General features: G+C 45.3%; 1 protein-coding gene and 1 pseudogene across 1 annotated transcript in view; one reads left to right on the top strand and one right to left on the bottom strand.

Annotated features, from left to right (window-relative positions):
• Nucleotides 1-4104, bottom strand: part of CDON (cell adhesion associated, oncogene regulated) — a 102330-nt gene extending 98226 nt beyond the window's left edge. Inside the window, exon 1 of the mRNA XM_030828887.1 lies at nucleotides 3878-4104. The gene's annotated coding sequence lies outside the window, so the exon portion shown is untranslated. The remainder of the gene's footprint in view (nucleotides 1-3877) is intronic.
• A 3140-nt stretch (nucleotides 4105-7244) lies between these two features.
• LOC100590552 lies at nucleotides 7245-12225 on the top strand (annotated as a pseudogene).
• The last annotated feature ends 577 nt before the right edge of the window (nucleotides 12226-12802 follow it).

The following is a 12802-nucleotide window of genomic DNA, read 5'->3' as shown; positions in this document are numbered from 1 at the left end:
ATGAAAACCAATTAACTACACCATCCACCATTCAGAACTGGTCTTCCTTGAAAAGTACACAAGAAACAAACTGGGCTAATATTCTGAAAAAAACTTTGTGCCCAAACATTTGAGGCAAGGGAAGAGGGACTTGGGAAGGAAGACACACTGATGTTTCTCAAAAATTTTTCTCCAAAGATTTTACAGAATGTTTTTGGCAGATAGATTTTCATTTACTTGGCGCTGCTAGCAAGTCTGCAGAGTAATGCCTCAAAAACACTAGAAATGATAGAATTCTTAAAAAGACAACAGAAAAGACATAATCTAAATCAGAATTATATAATAATGATAATGTAACAGAAACAATCAAATTCTATCAAGAGTAAACTAAAATATGCCTATTAAAACAAGCATTTTATCACTGCAAAACAATTTGTTTCACATGAAATCTAATTTTGCTCTCAGTTTGAAAGTTATTAAAACGATACATCAGCCTTTACAGGCAAGACCAAACAGTAAGATAATTTGACATATTTATCAAGAGATAATTCAAAGAAAACTTACCAAGTCTGCAACGTGTATATGCTTGTGCTTCGGAGGAAAAGCAGAGAAGCCACTTTCTGTACTTACACTGGAGTTCACTTCAGTGCTAAAAACACATCACTGAAGTCCTGCTTGTAATAAAGTCCGGACTAGCAATCTGCCTTTGGGTTGGGCTTTTCTCTTACAAGATAAGTTGTTAAGTCATGCCTTGATTCTAGATCTGCCAACATACGGAGTCTTCTAATGTAGCCTTCCCTCCACCCCCTCAACCCCCCCTGCCCGCATCCCCCCAATCCCCGCTCTGCTCCACTCCCTCTGCACACACACACATACACACATACAAAAAAGGCACTGCAGGGCAGAAATTCCTCAGGTGCTCGCTAATGGAATTCCCAGGGTCTTGGAGCCGCTTCGGGGATCAAGAGATCTCATAGCCCCCGCTGGGGTAAGGAGCAGCGAGTCTGTTCCATTTAATCAAATACAGAATGAATTTTCAGCTCTATTCACTAGCTTGTCTCCAGGGCTCTCAAAAGGCACCAGGCAGCTAGAATCACACACATGTGGCTCTTTTAGGCAAGTATAATTAGCTTGATTTTAAAAAGCCACATTAATAATATCACCTCAGGACCATTATTCAGGAGACAGATGACAATGATACTGTATGTTTTAAGCCTGACAATGGGGGAAAGAGCACAAACAATGAGGGAAAACTTGAAGGATTAAAAAAAAAAAAGCCAACAAACCAGTTTTTCATTTAATTGTAATCCAATATTTTTCAAGTAACATTAAGAATATTCCATACACCATCCCTTATTTCTAACAAAAAAGAATCAAGTAACGCCCTCCCCTGTGCTGTTGAAAGTGAGTTAGTGCCAAATACACAACAAAAACTTATCACATGGAATGTTTACATACAATATAAAAATTTAAGTAAAAATAAAACATTCTCGAATTCAAGTTCACGAAATTTCTTGAAAAAATTCCCCATTAAAAAAATGCTGTAAAAAAGCATGTCCTTCAGAGCAACATATTTGGCAACCATACTCCAAATTCTGTTTCTAATCTAATTAGTTTGTACTAAGTTCACTTACTTAAAGGGGGGCTACCACGTACGCAGCTCATCTACAGCTCCACTGTATTGTCTTACCCATACTTCTACATCATGCCATAGCTGATCACAAGGCGCTGGCTCATATCATTACACATTAAAGCAACACATTTTTCAATTCATGATTTATTTTCTAACCCTTCCCTGATTTTTACTGCGATAATATTTAATTCCTGAAATCATTTCCCTAGCATTTAACTTAGAAACAATCACCAATTTTTAGTCTAAACGTTCGCGAAAAAAAAAATTCTACAGGTTTTACTTCAACTTATATTTCGACAAAACCATACAGGAAATTGTCTATAAAGTCATGAAGGCAGATGGGCAAAGTGGGAAAATAAGAAGAAAGGCCAAGAAATAGTCAACAAATCTTTACCTGCCCTCTTTAGCGCAAAGCCCTAGGACATTAGTTCCTATTCCTACCTACTGCCTTCATCTGTATATACCCTGACGATCTGGAGGAGAAAGTCCTATCTTAAAGTGAACTTAATTCTTTTCCTGCAAAGTCAAACCACCTGCAAAGAAAGCAAGGCGTAAGATAGATTTAGAAGCCAAGCTACACAAGCTAGATCAGTACCCAAGTCCTAAGGGTTCTTTGTACTTGATGGCTTGAGAGTCAGAGCTGTTTAAGTACTTTGCACAGAGAGGAGGTTGATGAGAACCATGGCAATCAATCAAAGCATCCCAAGTGAGTTATTACACAAACAACAGCACAGTACCTCTAGTAACTGATTCTCCTGGTTGACTAAACTATTCAAACAAAGACAGATTTCCCAAACACTGGGAAGTTTTTGCATGAAAGTTAAACAATATACATTTGTGTGTTTCTTAATAGAAATATAAATGTTTCTGTTCTACACACTGCCAAACACACACCCAGGGCACGTCGTTACAAAATGAAACAGGTTTTCTCCATCCTTCTCATATAACTTCAAGTATAAGGCAGTTCACTTCAACATGTGCATAACAGAGACTGCAGTATCTGGTGCTTCTCGGGTTCCAAAGAATGCTTTCTAGTTAAGCACTAATTTAAAATTTCCAGAAAATTTTTTGAAGGTTTTCTTTCATCTTATCTTAAAAGTTGAACTATCCCCAAATTTTCTGCTAAAAATAGACTGAGGGCGGCGGAGAACTATAAAATGTCATAGAATGTTTAGAATTATGCTGACAATAAACTCATTTCATTTTGTAACACCCTCCCCACCTTCCTCTCCTTGGAGACACTGTCCACTAGGTATGCCAAGTGTCAGTTGGGAATGTGGGGGTTATGTTATCAGCGCCGAAAGGAATCAGAATTCACTGACTTGGCCTCTTTCATCTTTACTGGCATAGGCCTGAAAATAAATCTCATGTGAGCTTTTAGTCCAACCTCCTGTTTTTCAAGGTGTCTGGTTTGGGACACAAAGGCTGACTTTCTGTTGATGAGGCTCTCTAAATTCTGGATTCCCACTGGAAAGCAGTCTGCCCTTAAAGCACCTGCCACCCTCTGTCGTCCTGATGAGGAAGGGCAGGCATTCTGGAAACAGCTCCTTTTGGAGAGCCTTCCACCTGATTTGGTGGGGTTAGGGAGAACAATGAAGGGAAGGGCAAGAGAGTCTATCTATCCCCCTCAGTGATTTATTGCTGAAATTCCTAGATGTAGAGAGAAAGCAACAAAGGTCTGGAAGCTGCCGACTGAAATAAATAGCGAGCTGTAATGTATTTAGCAAATGATAATGCAATCCACAGAAAGCTTTACACAGGAGAAGGAAAAATACACTCCCTGGGGCTGGGAAGTCACTGAGTCTTGTGAAGGCAGAGAAAGATACATTGTGCAGGAAATTTCTCTTGCTTCTCCCTACACATAAATCACTGTCTCTCGCGGGCGCTCTGCAGGGATGGAGGTTGAGAGGGGCCAGGGACCCGGGTCCCTTGGGAAAACGCGCGGGCGCCCTAGCTCCCCGCTCTGCGGCATCTCACCTGCCCCCGAGGACCATCGTCAAGAGGTTTCGTCGTGTCACTGACACCTCACCCCGCCTCCTCCCGCGAGGTGCCTCCGAGCCCCCGAGGACGCGGAACGCCGGGGCTCCCCGCCGGGCAGGCATCAGCATCCAGACCCCGCACGCAGCCCTGGACCCCCACGCCCTCCGGGGAACGCCGGCCCGCCCGTCCCCGGGACCTCCCGTCCCCTAAGCCAAGGCCCCCCAAGCCCAGTGCCCGCGCGCCACCCCTCCCTCCGACCCTGCGGCGGGACCCCCGCCCCCGCACCTCTCTGCGGGGCTGGCTAAGCCTCCAGACCTCCTGCGCTGCAGCCGGCTCGGAAAGCCACCCCCCAGGTCATCCCCCCGCGCGCGCGGCGGCGGCTACGGTGGCTGCGGCTGCGATCCGAACGGGCCCCTCCATGCACCGCGCAGGGCAGATGAGGGAGCGGCGCCTCGCACGCCGGGGCGGGGGCGCTGGGCAGGGCGGGCTGGCGTGGGGTCCCGGGTCTCCTCGCACCTAGCCGCGCGAGCCGGGCTCCCGGGCTCAGGGGAGGGGAGCTGGGGGGCGGAGTCACCGGGGCGCGCCCCCGCGGCCGCGCTCCTCCCCGCCGGGGAGCGCGGGCGCGTAACTCGGCGGGTGCTGGGCCGGCCCGGAGCACGCGAGCAGCCGGAGGAGGGACCGGGGAAAGACAGACGGAGGCGGGCCGTAGAGGCCGCTGCGCCCCGCCGGCCCGCGCCCCGCCGGAGGGTGCGCGCGCAGCCTGCCAGATCAGCGGCAGGGGCACGGGCCGTACCAAGTGCTGGAGGGGGGCACGCTCTAGGCAGGACCCTCTCCCCGTCATTGACCTGCCTACTGTGCAAGAGAGATACCCCAGGGAGCATAGAAGAGGTTCTTCTTGCGTACAGGACAGGTAAGGATGAGTTGCCTTAGCAAGTCACAGAGATTCCCATCATGCCTGCTCTCACGCTCCCCTCACCTTTCATTCCCTTGGAGAGGCGTCTCTTCTGGCAGGTCTCCAAATGGTCGACTCTGTCCTCGAGGCCCCGCCCCAGCCTCGCTCCGGCCCCGCCCCTCGCCCAGCCCCGCCCCTCGCCTCTCAACCTACATTCTCTGAGCCGCCAACGGGTGCATCCCTTCTCCCGGTTCTTGCCTAGTCTCTCTTAGGGTTCCGGCGGCCCACCGCTTATACGTCCTTCGCCTTTCCACCACTTTCCATGTTTAGTTCCTTAGGTAGCTTCATCTGATTCTCCCACCACCACCCACCCGCCCTGCCTGCACATACACGCAAGCAGGTAGCAAAACTCAGGGGCTAGGAGAGGCGTGGTGTATCCTGGTGGCCTTTGGCCCCAGAGTCTTTCCAACTCATCCGTTGGACCTGCCCCAAGTTATCTGAGCTCAATGAACTTAAGTTGTTCAAACAGAAAAAGGAAAAATAAATTTCTATTCAAAAGGTTGCTGTGAAGCATAAATACGATACTTCGTGAAAAGCACCTGCCACTTAGTGGGCATTCAAGGACTGTAACTTCTTTATAAATTGTTATTATTAGCAGTTAGCTCTTTTTTTCCCCATCATCATTACTTACTATTAGTTTAACTACAAAAGGAGCCCTAATAATAGTTAAGTTTATAAATACTCAGTACTGAACTTCAGGAGAAATATGCCAGTCCTCCCTTACCTTCTTACATGAATTTTAAAAAGAAATGCTTTGAAAGTGTGGTATTGTTCAAGCAGGTTAGCTTTCTGAATTAGCTAGATTCAGGGTTTTTGTAAAGCCCCTGGAAAGAAAGTCAGTACAGGAGGGAAAAAGCAAAACAAAAAACAACAAAAAAAAAACCACAACTTTTTTTAAGACAGAGTCTCACTCTGTGGCCCAGGCTGGGGTGCAGTGGCGCGATGTCGGTTCACTGCAACCTCCGCCTCCCGGGTGCAAGCGATTGTCCTACCTCAGCCTCCCAAGTAGCTGGGATTACAGCACACGCCACCCCGGCTAATTTTTGTATTTTTAGTAGAAACGGGGTTTTGCCATGTTGGCCAGGCTGGTCTTGAACTCCTGACCTCAGATGATCCACCCGCCGTGGCCTCCCAAAGTGTTGGGATTACAGACGTGAGCCACCACACCCAGCCAGAAAAAAACTCTTAACAGTGGAGTTTGTCCTCCACTGTTCCATTGTTCACTTATTGAGACCAAGAATCGATATGTTATTAACAAGGTATAGTAAACAATTTTTCACTCGGCAAGTAAGACTTTCTATAAACATAGAGGATTTAACTGAAATGAGAGTTTTATGTGGATGTAATAGAAGTCTTGCAAATTTATTGTGGCCACAGAGAACTCCAGGTTCTTCTCCTGGGACACAATGCACTCTGCGCACCTCCAGATCTCACAGTACCATTTGAATTCACTATGCCTACTGTTACTCATAGTCAGACTGAGAAATAATCACAATGTTTGTTGATATTAATTACTTCCTCTCCCCCTATTTTTGTAAAGAAGAGAAATCATTTCAGGTGTAAAACAGTTTTTCATTAATGAATCATTCATCCATTTGTTCAACATTAAGAAACAATGTGCACCTTCTGGGAAGTGAGGAGCGCCTCTGCCCGGCCGCCCCTTCTGGGATGTGAGGAGCGCCTCTGCCCGGCCGCCCCGTCTGGGATGTGAGGAGTGCCTCTGCCCGGTCACCCCGTCTGGGATGTGGGGAGCGCCTCTGCCTGGCCGCCCCTTCTGGGATGTGAGGAGCGCCTCTGCCTGGCCACCCATCGTCTGGGATGTGAGGAGCGCCTCTGCCTGGCCGCCCCATCCGGGAAGTGAGGAGCCCCTCTGCCCGGCCGCCACCCCATCTAGGAAGTGAGGAGCGTCTCTGCCCGGCCACCCCGTCTGGGAAGAAGTGAGGAGAGCCTCTATCTGGCCGCCCCGTCTGGGAAGTGAGGAGCGCCTCTGCCCGGCCGCCCCGTCTGGGAAGTGAGGAGCGCCTCTGCCCGGCCACCCATCGTCTGGGAAGTGAGGAGCGCCTCTGCCCGGCCGCCCCGTCTGGGAAGTGGGGAGCACCTCTGCCCGGCCACCCCGTCTGGGATGTGGGGAGCGCCTCTGCCCGTCCGCCCCCTCTGGGAGGTCTACCACAGAGACCAGAAGCAATGTGGGGGCTGGGCATGGTGGCTCACGCCTGTAGTCCCAGTACTCTGGGAGGCCGAGGCGGGTTGATCACTTGAGGCTAGGAGTTCGAGACCAGCCTGGCCAACATGGCGAAACATATGAAAAATACAACAGACAAACCAACCAAACAAGCGACAACAAAACAGGTCTACCCTGGAGTCATACTCTAATTTTTTCTATTTTCCTCCCTTTCTGATCCTTTATCCCACTTTCTTTTTCTTCCTCTTCCTTCTCCTTCTTTTTTGTCAAATAGAGGATTGAGTTATTATCATTGATCCATACAAAGTCCCTCTCTCATTTATTTTCTTTAATTCCCACCCCCCATTTCTATTCCCCGCCTTCCCATGTGCAACCTTCCTAATATGTTCGATATGCATCTTTTTGTTTGTATGTACTTTTAGAAAATGTTCATTGTTTTGTGTGCAAAAAAATTAAAAAAAAAAAAAAAACAATGTGCAGTCCCTAGCTTCAAAGAGCTCACAATCTAACTGTGATACAGACACACACGTGGATAAGTACAAGGAAACATCTTCAGTGCAATGAACAGGGAGCCGTGTGAACACAAAGTCAGTGTTGCCTACCCTGTATGGAGCTTGCGAGAAAGGCTTGCCAAGAAAATCTTACCAAAAGAAGTGCCCCATGAACTACATCTTAAAGGATAGTGGGAGTTGGCTAGATAAAGGTGAAGAAGTAGAAAGATGGACCAGGCAGAGGGGACATTAGTAACAGAGGGGTAGCCAGGCATGGTGGCTCACGCCTGTAATCCCAGCACCTTGGGAGGCTGAGGCTGTCAGATCACGAGGTCAGGAGTTTGGGAACAGCCTGGCCAATATGGTGAAACCTCATCTGTACTAAAAATGCAAAAATTAGCCAAGCATGGTGGCAGGTGCCTGTAATCCCAGCTACTCTGGAGACTGAGGCAGGAGAATCGCTTGAACCCAGGAGGCAGAGGTTGCAGTGAGCCGAGGTCGTGTCATTGCACTCCAGCCTGGGCAACAGAGCAAGACACTGTCTCAAAAAAAAGTAATAGAGGCATAGAGGCAAGCAATTATGAATACATTGTTGATCAAGGGAACTGTAAGCTCTTCTTTGTGGCCTAAGTGTAAGGGGTCAGGTAGGGATTGGTAAGCGAAGGCACTGCAGAAAGAAGCTGAAGCCAGGTCACAGATGGCCGTGTATGTCATGCCAAGAAGCTTGGACTTCATCCTGCAGGTAATGGGGAGTCCATGCAGGGTTTTAAGTGGGAATGTGATACAGTCAGATTTGTGCTTAGAAAGATCGCCTAGCAACAGTGATCTTTTGCAGATAGATTTGAGGGAGCCAAGCCTGAGGTCAAAAAATTTGGAAGCTTTGAAGCAGTGCAGGCAGTTTAATTCAATCAAGAGACTGCACTAGGAAGATAGCAATAAGGACAGAGAAGTGGGGATAAACTTCAAGAACACGAGGAAATTTGGGCAGGACTTGAAACTGATTGCATGTGGAAGGTAAAGAAGAGAAAGGACTCAAGGATGAGCCCAGCCTGCTAGTTTTGATGGAGAGTGGTTATTCTCCCTACCCCCAAAGTACCTAGAAAGAGAGTTATGTCCTGCAGAACATACAGGTTTCAGGGAAACAATCACGTGTTCAATTTGGAGCCTTTTGAATTTGAGGTAGCTGTATGCTATTATCTGAATGTGTTCCCCCAAATTCATATGTTGAAACTTAATTGTCGGCCAGTGTGGTGGCTCATGCCTGTAATCCCAGCACTTTGGGAGGCCGAGGAGGGCGGATCACTTGAGGTCAGGAGTTCGAGACTAGCCTGGCCAACATGGTGAAACCCCATCTCTACTAAAAATACAAAAAATTAGCCAGGCGTGGTGGCGCACACCTATAGTCCTAGCTACTCAGGAGGCTGAGGCAGGAGAATCACTTGAGCCCAGGAGGCAGAGGTTTCTATGAACCAAAATTACACCACTGCACTCTAGCCTGGGTGACAGAGTGAGACTCCGTTTAAAAAAAAAGAAAGAAACTTAATTGTCAATATGATAGTATTAAGAGGTGGAGACTTTAGAAGCTGACTAAGTCATGAGGACCACCCTTATGAGCAAGATTCATGACCTTATAAAAGGGCTTCAAGGAGCTAGCTAACCCCTTCTGTCCCTTCTGCTATGGGAGGACACAGAGAGGTCATCATCTGTAAGGAGCAGGCACTTACCAGACCCTGAATCTGCAGGCACCTTGATCTTGGATTTCCCAACCTCCAGAACTATGAGAAATAAATTTCTGTTGCTTAAAGAGTACCCAATCTAAGGCATTTTGTTATAGCAGCAGAAACAGACTAAGACACTATGGGGCCTCCAACCACAGATGTCCACTAGGTAGAGAACTCCAAGTGGAAATACGGATTTAAACATCATCAGCATAAAGTAGTGTTTATACCATTAAAGTGGAAGCGATCTCTCAGGAAGAAAATGGAACCAGAAAGTTGTAGCCAAGGATGGATCTCTAAAACTCCAATAACTAAAGCCCCCAATTATCTTGATGAATTTGGAGCAAAGGCTGTTTACTGAACTCAAGGTATGGGACTTGAAAAGGATGCTTGAAGAAGGAGGTAAAGGTTTGGAATAGTCATTAGGAAAAATGAGAGTTGAAAAATGAAAGTAGAAAATCAATCAGAGAATTGATAAGTGATGCTGAGGGCCTGGCTGAGATTGGAGACCATTAATGTTTAGTGATGGAGCTTGCATGATTATGTGATTTTCTCCATCAAAATTTGATCAATCAGGTAGAAGGGGAAAAGCATAACACCAATCCAATTTTGAAGTTTTTCTGGAGGCTGTACAAGAAGGAAAATAACACATGGTATTGGTAAGAAATTTTTAAAACAGCAATCATAGACTCCAGGCAGTGGAAAAGGTGTAAGAGGTTTGAGAAGAATAATAGACTGGAAAAATTACAGATTAAAGAAAAGGAGATACGTATGAGATTAAAGAGCTGTTGTTACAGGATTGAGTAAGAAAGAAGCAAGAGGTCTTTGGTAATAACCAGAGTTTATCATTTCAGAAGTAGAACAGTTCCATGTAATGATTAGATCTAGTATGTTTACCGGTGCTGGTGGACTACGTGGTGTGGATATTTATGCCACCAGGGGACATATTGAAGGAACTGAGAGGCTGATAAGTGAAATACTATGAGCCAAGTACTCAAGTCCTCAGGGATGAGGTGGGAAGGCTGTTAGATACTAAATGACATTTAATACATTCCAGGCCTGAAGTGGGTGCTTTTATAATACTGAATACATGTTAAAATTGGTTCTCCAAGGCTGGGCATGGTGGCTCACGCCTGTAATCCCAGCACTTTGGGAGGCTGAGGCAGGCAGATCACAAGGTCAGGAGATCGAGACCATCCTGGCTGACATGGTGAAACCCCATCTCTACTAAAAATACAAACAATTAGCCAGGCGTGGTGGTGGGTGCCTATAGTCCCAGCTACTCAGGAGGCTGAGGCAGGAGAATGGCATGAACCCAGGAGGCGGAGCTTGCAGTGAGCCGAGATCCCATCACTGCACTCCAGGCTGGGCGACAGAGCGAGACTCCATCTCAAAAAAAAAAAATTGATTCTCCAAGAATAACATAATAGAGTAACTAGAGTCCATAAACTTGTATGACATTCTGACTGTACCTTATTTGATCTTGGTCAAATAACTTAAACTCTTGGAGTCTTGATTTCGTCATTTGTAAGGTAGTAAATGACTTCATCATTTGTAAAGAGTAATAATACCTCATATAGAGTTGTTAATAGGACCTACTTCAGTGGTTTGCTAGGAGGATTAATTGAGATGATACACACAAAGCACTTAATACAGTGATTGTCAAGTAGCAAACACTGGATAAAAGTGTTTTTAATATAAATAAAAGCTATTTATAATAATAATAGTTAATGCTTATATAGTTCCTTCTGTGCGCCAAGTACTATTTTAAGCATTAGTCCCATATTACAAATGAGAAAATTGAGACATGAAGTGCCTTGACTATAGTCACACAGCTAGTCAGTGTGAGAGCTCATATTAAAACTCAGGTAATCTGTGTCTAGAGGCTGGACCCTTAATTATTACACATTAATGTCTCCCTACAATAATGGGAAGTGTTTTTATTAATATCACTTCAAATAAATTGATCAGTTAAAAAACTTCTGTTCTTTTTTAGCACCATCTGCTCGCAGTGCCGCCTCCTGCTCCTCCTGCCGCCACCGCCGCCTTGAGTCACTGCCTGCGCAGCTCAGGCCTCCTGGCTCCCCATGCTAGCCGCCGATATTTGGAGTTCTTACAACATGGCAGACATTGACAATCTGAACTTGATCAAGATTTGGATGATGTTGAAGAAGTACATGAAGAAGACAATGGTGAAGAAACAAAAATCAAAGCACGTCAGCTAACTGTTCAGATGATGCAAAGTCCTCAGATTCTTGCAGCCCTTCAAGAAAGACTTGATGTTCTGGTAGAAACACCAACAGGATACATTGAAAGCCTGCCTAGGATAGTTAAAAGACGAGTGAATGCTCTCAGAAACCTGCAAGTTAAATTAAATGTGCACAGACAGAAACCAGATTCTATGAGGAAGTTCACGATCTTGAAAGGAAGTATGCTGTTCTCTATCAGCCTCTATTTGATAAGTGATTTGAGATTATTAATGCAATTTATGAACCCACGGAAGAAGAATGTGAATGGAAACCAGATAAAGAAGATGAGATTTCAGAGGAGTTGAAAGAAAACGCGAAGATCAAAGATGAGAAAAAGGATGAAGAAAAAGAAGACCCCAGAGAAATTCCTGAATTTTGATTAACTGTTTTTAAGAATGTTGACTTGTTCAGTGATATGGTTCAATGACATGATGAACCTATTCTGAAACACTCGAAGGATACTAAAGTGAGGCTCTCAGATGCTGACCAGCCTATGAGTTTTGTCTTAGAATTTCACTTTGAACCCAGTGAATATTTTACAAATGAAATGCTGTCAAAGACATACAGGATGAGGTCAGAACCAGATGATTCTGATCCCTCTTCTTTTGATGGACCAGAAATTATGGGTTGTACAGGGTGCCATATAGATTGGAAAAAAGGAAAGAAACTCACTTTGAAAACCATTAAGAAGAAGCAGAAACACAAGGGAAGTGGGACAGTTCGTACTGTGACTAACACAGTTTCCAATGACTCTTTATTTCATTTTTTTGCCCCTCCTGAAGTTCCTGAGAGTGGAGATCTGGATGCTGCTGCTGAAATCCTTGCACAGACTTCGAAATAGGTCACTTTTTATGGGAGCGTATAATCCCAAGAGCAGTGTCATACTTTACTGGAGAAGCTATTGAAGTTGATGATGATGTTTATGATGAAGAAGGTGAAGAAGCGGATATGATAATGTTTACCAAACGAGCAAATAATCCTCTGTGTTTAACACATTCAGAAGCAAATTGAATGACTTATGTATTTCTTTGCTATAATCATTCTGTGATTTGGGATAAAAACATTTTGGAAAATATGATTTTAGAATTCTATAGCCAAACAGTGTATGTATAAAGTTTCAATAAATAAATTGAAAAAAAAAACTTTTGTTGAGCACATTTTAGGTATAAAGCACAAAATTAAAGATATACAAGGAAATAACTGTATTAAAAACATCTTGGCTAGGTGTGGTGGCTCACAGCTGTAATCCCAGCACTTTGGGAGGCCGAGGCAGATGGATTGCTTGAGTTCAAAACCAGCCTGTACAACATGGTGAAACTCTGTCTCTACAAAAATTATAAAAAATTAGCCGGAAGTAATGGCATGCACCTGAAGTACCAGCTATTCAGGAAGCTGAGGTAGGAGGATTGCTTGAGCCTGGGACACAGAGGTTACAGTGAGCCAAGATCGTGCCACTGTGCTCCAGTCTGGATGACAGATTGAGACCCTATCTCGAAAAAGAAGAACATTTTATGTGGCCTCATCAGACTCTCTTAGCCTCACCTGTCTCCAAGACCCTGCAGTGACCCACTCTGTGTCCCTCACACCATTCCATTTCTAGGCACCGCAGAGCTTGAAA

Source organism: Nomascus leucogenys, chromosome 15, assembly GCF_006542625.1.
Source record: "Nomascus leucogenys isolate Asia chromosome 15, Asia_NLE_v1, whole genome shotgun sequence".
Lineage (NCBI taxonomy): Eukaryota > Metazoa > Chordata > Mammalia > Primates > Hylobatidae > Nomascus > Nomascus leucogenys.
Note: the sequence above shows the minus strand (reverse complement) of the source record. Positions and strands in the feature narration are given on the sequence as shown.